The sequence below is a fragment of the Lithobates pipiens genome, unplaced genomic scaffold (assembly GCF_037356315.1).
Source record: "Lithobates pipiens isolate NorthernLeopardFrog02 unplaced genomic scaffold, aLitPip1_a1.2 Scaffold_22, whole genome shotgun sequence".
Classification (NCBI taxonomy): domain Eukaryota; kingdom Metazoa; phylum Chordata; class Amphibia; order Anura; family Ranidae; genus Lithobates; species Lithobates pipiens.
The window spans coordinates 195,165,544-195,171,408 of record NW_027507784.1 but is presented as its reverse complement, the minus strand read 5'-3'; positions in this window follow the sequence as shown (position 1 = coordinate 195,171,408).

Genomic DNA, 5,865 nt, shown 5'->3' with positions numbered 1-5,865 from the left:
CAGACAAATGTGCTGTCCCCCGTTGTAAAGATGCTGGTTATGCGTTGTAGGGGGAGTAGGAAGGCGGCTTAGGGCGACATATAACAGTTACATGGCGGTCATCCTATGGGACCAAAGGTGCGGCCCCCACAGCAGAGAATGAAGCACATGAGTTAAAGGGACCACACTGGTATAAGGGGGACAGCGTGGGGTCCCTAAATGAGGAAGGGGATTCCAGGGGATCCAGGGGGATTCCAGGAGAGGGTAGAATGCGCTGGCGAAGCAGAGGGAGGAGCAGGGCTCACTGGAAAAGACTCGGGAGTCCCAACATGGCCGCCAGATAGGCCAGAGCCGCAGTATACAGCTGGGGGTAGAGGAAGGGGGGAGAGGCAGAGGGCTGTGGACCTGTCTGTCTGCTGAGAGTAAAAAGTCAGGCCAGCGGGGGCGACTGGAACAATAAACTCTCAGGACTTCTCCTCACCTTAGGCCATGGGTGTAGCAAGATGGCCGCCGGAGCACACCAGGAGCCTGAAGATCTGCTGCTCCTGGACACCTTTTGTTAGTCCGCTGTAAGCGCTGCGCCGGCGGCGCACTCAGCCTCCGAACTGCGCGGTGGTCTTGCGGTGGGCAGGTGTGTTTGCCTGCTCGATGGGACCCGAATCCTGGATCCGTCGGAGGAGGTAGGCCGCAAGATGGCGGCGGCGGGGCTCCGAGCGTGGCGCCGGCCGTGCGCTAGGCCGCGGATGGTGAGAGCGCCGGCGGATAAAAATATTGCCTGCACACCGAGTCGGACGGCTACCCCAGTCAGGATGAGCCGTTTTAGGGCCTTAGTGTGCAGTCCTGAGTGCGGATGGCGGTGGATTCAGACCGGGCTACACGGAGCTCCTCTCCAGTGCGTCCGTCCACCTCGGCTTCCGGCCACGCCCCCAGACAGACAAACTATTTTCAACTAACATCCACTGATGTGCGCTCAGTGTTGCCGGCAGCTCGTAATCTGCAATGTATGCAGATAAAACACGCTTTGTTCAAAAAGACATTTCAGCATATAGTAGGTGCTGTTCCAATGAGTGGCTACATCTTGCTGCAGTCGTTTCGGTGGCATTCCAAACTGTATCTGCAAAGCTTGTAATCTGGAATAAGCAAGCGGAGAATGCTTAAAGTGACCCACAATTTTTCTTCCTTTTGATACAATATCAGATATGGTGTGCTGACTCAGCAATCCTTCATTCACAGCCAATTGCAGCGTGTGTGCCATACACGGTATGCTTTTAGGTTCACTGTCCTCCATTGCTTTTGCCATTATCTCGGACAATCAAATGCACTTTATACTTCTCAATGTGCCAAGTGTCAAGCATGGATTTTAAAGTATCAGCTATTGCTGCTGCAGTATGTGATCCAACAAACTCACGTGCGTTAAGTAGGATGTTTTGCAATTGAAATTTGTAATCTATCCACTGCGCTGTCAGGCTAAGCATGCTCGTTGGACTGACGTCTGAACTCCAAATGTCGGTAGTAAAACTGATTGCTATGATGTCGGTAGTCATGAGCTCATGAACGAGTTCTCTAACACTGCAAAACAATTCAGGTAGACAGGTATCTGCAAAGTAGCGTCTGCTTGGTAGTTAGTAACGCGGGTCAATATGTTGCATGAGCCTACGGAATACAATGTCCTCCACAACAGAGAATGGCTGGTCGTCTAATGCAATAAATTCCATAATTTTATCTGTAATGGCACGAGCTTTGGGACTGTCACTTGCAATTTTTTTAACCTTTTCAAAGACTGTGGCCACAGTTGGTGTTGAGCCTGAGTCACTTTTTGGAAAAGCACTGTTTTCTTGTAATCTGAATGCTGAACTGGATGACGTGTTTTCAGGTGGCGTATCAAACCTGTTGTTGAAAAATGCCTTGGCGCTGTACCCCCTCTTGAAATTTCTGCTATGCAAAGATTACAGATTGCAAATTTGGGGTCTTTTTCATAAACTTTAAAATATTTCCACACTGCAGAAATGGTCCACCTTTGCTGGTAGTGCAGAATAATAGCATAGAATGATCTATAGTGGGAGTGAAATCTGAGGGAAAAAAAAAAAAAAAGGACAAAATCAATTTAAAAGCTAAACCCCAGGAGGCAAATAAAAACTGTCACTTTTTTTTTTTTTTTGCCATGCAAGGTAGTTATGTCTGCACTGCAGTACATCTGACTTGTACCAAAAAGAAAATAATTCTAATTGCACTGATTACATTTAATTTGAAATGGAATGGTTTGCTTGCAAATTGCAATTGCATGCTATATTTTATTATTTTGAGCTATTCTGTAGTATACTTTAACTTCATGCGCTTATTGTCATTGAATTTGTCAGTGTAGTATTGTAGCTAAGTTATACATGATTTGTTGAAACATGACAGTACGCAATAAAATATATAATATATAGTTATTAAATATATTATATTTATTGCGTTGCGTACTGTCATGTTTAAAAAATCATGTGCTTGCTGTCATGTCAGTGTGTACTGTATAACTAACTATACTGTGACAAAGTGACAAATTCAATGACAAGAGCATACATTTAATTGTATAGCATACTACAGAATAAATAGCATGCCATTTCATTTCAAATCAGTTCAATTATATAAAATATTATTTTTGCTACAAGTCAGATGTACTGCAGTGCAGACAGACAGACAGACATATTTAATAGTACCATACTGCATGGCAATTGGCAAGAGTGGTTTGTTGTTTAACCACTAGGCGTTCACGCTATAGCCGAAAGACGGCTGCAGCACGGACGCCAATTGCCGGGAGGCCGTCCCTGGACGTCCTCCTGTTTACTTCCGTGTTGCGTGCTCCCGCGAGCGCACATCGGGGAAGTTCTGTGTGACACAGCCAGTCACAGATCGCTGTAAATGGCCAATCACAGCGGCCGTTTACAGCGTGATCGGTGTGTCCAATGAGAGATGATCTCATATGTAAACATATGAGATCATCTCTCATCGCTGGCTTTCCCTCCTCACACAGACAGCGTGTGAGGAGAGAGAGATGAACGACTGCAGCGGCCGCGAGTAGGTAAAAAAATAAAATAAAGGTCCCACAATGTCACTGCCACCTGTCCCCACTGCCACCTGTCCCCACTGCCATCTGTCCCCACTACCATCTATCCCCACTGCCACCTGTCCCCACTGCCACCTGTCAGTGCCATCTGTCCCCTGTGCCACCTGTCCCCAGTGCCAGCTGTCAGTGCCATTTGCCCCAGTGCCACCTGTCAGTGCCATCTGTCCCCAGTGCCATGTATAAGTGCCACGTATAAGTGCCATCTGTCATCAGTGCCACATCAGTGTCACGTATCATCAGTGCCACATAGTGCCATCTGTCATCAGTGCCATATCAGTGTCACGGGTCATCAGTGCCACATATTAGTGCCATCTGTCATCAGTGCCACCTGTCATCAGTGCCAACTGTCAGTGTCACATGCCATTGTAATGAATGTCAAGGGGGTCAGAAACAATACCGAGCTGTTCTAGTTCAGGTCCAAAACACCATCTTTTATCAGTGTCATGTGTCATCAATGCCACGTATCAGTGCCATCTGTCATCAGTATTACGTGTCAGGGCCACGTATTAGTGCCACCTGTCATCAGTGTCACGCATTAGTGCCATCTGTCATCAGTGCCACATATTAGTGCCATCTGTCATCAGTGTCACGTGTCATCAGTGCCACGTATTAGTGGCATCTGTCATCAGTGCCACATTAGTGTCACATGTCATCAGTGCCACGTATCAGTGCCATCTGCCATCAGTGCCACGTCAGTGTCACATCTAACTGTCCTGGTGCTCCAGGGCCTTCAAAAGTGTAATAGGTAGTCGACAATTTAGATGTGTAATTTATGCTCCTAGAACACCTGATGGCGCTCCCTGCATGTTGGGCCTCTCTGAGTAGCTAGGCTGTGGAAAAGTCCCACACGTGTGGTATCGTAATACTCAGGAGGAGTAGCAGAATTTATTTTGGGGCGTCATCTGTGGTATACACATGCCATGTGAGAGAAATAACCTATTACAATGACAATTTTATGAAAAAAAAACTTAATTTTGCAAAGAATAGTGGGAAAAAAATGACAACATCAAAAAGCTCACATGCCTCTTAATAAATACCTTGGAATGTCTACTTTCAAAAAAGGGGTAATTTGGGGGGGTATTTGAACTTTCCTGGCTTGTTCGGGTCTCAAGAAATTAGGTAGGCCACCAGTACATCAAATGTAATCTTTTTTATGATTTGCCCTGCCTTTGGCCAATTATGTCTCTCTTTGCTGACGGTGCTGTGATTGGCCAAAGCATGCGGGTCATAGTGCATGCTAGGCCAATCATCAGACAGCAATCCACTGAGATGTCACAGTGCATTAAACTAGTAAACTAGCTGCAGGTGAAACACAGGCACATACGAGAGAAGAGATGAGAGTGAGGGTGGGTGGTGAGAGATGACATCATTCTCTCTCTCCTGTGTTGTGGCTGTAGCTCTGCGTAGAGCAGCCTTCATGGCCCTGCAACTAACAGCGGTGTGGGCAATGAGAGATGATGTCATCTCTCTCCCCCGCTGCTGCACCGCTGACATTACTTGTCTCCTCCGCGACCCAGCAGCAGAGGCGCCACGGCCTGGTGTTGGGCCATGGCCCACAGGTTGGTGACCTCATTTTTTTCTGCTTTCTCCACATCATCTTCATGGACAAAATGTTCACTTGCTGCCTAGTACATCCCAGCAATTTCCAGATGCCATTGTATTGAGATATTGCCTTTACCTATCAGTGGCAATAATGTTTGGGCTGATCAGTGTGTGTTTGTGTGTATATATGTATATATATATATATATATATATATATATATATATATATATATATATATATATATATATATATATATAGTCGGAGCCCTCCGCTCTAAGAGATATGAAATATGAAAGAACACATAAACATGTCACAAGACTAACAACATAAAACAGACCTAAAGTGTGCCCTGGCCTACTGTAAGGTAAGCCCTGGTGAGCTGGGCGGTGAGCCCTGGTCTGCTGGGCGATATGCCAAGAGAAGGGCACAAAGGACTTGGTTAGGGAGGTAATTATTAATAGTGTACAATAAGACAGATGACAGATGAGCTAATAACTGAACTAGAACAGACGTGGGGCACCGGGCGTTGAGAGTTCGGAAAGTTTGATATCAACCTGTCAGAAACCATGAAACAGACTGAGACAGAAGTACAATCAAATCACACTTGTTTATTAATAAAAATAAAAAGGTAAATAGAAAAAAAACGTAGTCAAGCATAGCCAGAGTCCAGTAGCCAGATCGGGTAGTCAGCCAGTCCAAACTTCATTAACCAGATCGGGTAATCAGCCAGGCCAGAAGTCAGGGATCCAAGGAGAGCAACTGCAAGCAGGATAAGAAGCCAGGAGGAATGTCAGCAAGCCAGTCTTGAAACAAACAGCAGGAGATGGTTCCTTGTGATGTGACCAACGTGAAGGCAAAGGAAAGAGTGAGCTGGAAGGCTTTAAATAGGTAGGTCAGATGAGCATCATCGGGAACAGCTGTTAACTGTGGAAAGAGAAGAGATCTGGCAATTAGCAAACAGCTGAGTGGCCAGTCCAGAGGAGGAAGGGCTAAGCCAGCCCTGACACAACCCCGGACCGGACTGTTGTGTTTTGGACACCCTGAGATGCAAGATGAAGTAAGTCTGATGGCGTGTGAGGTGGCGACTACGTAACAGCTTACAACTGGGACGGTGACTGAGTTCATTGGGGCGTAAGAAACCGTAGAATGCCAGGTAGATGGCTGCTTGAATGACCAGGCTGAAATTAACCGAAAGGAGAATGTAACAGAATAAAAGACATGTCTCGAAATATGGTGC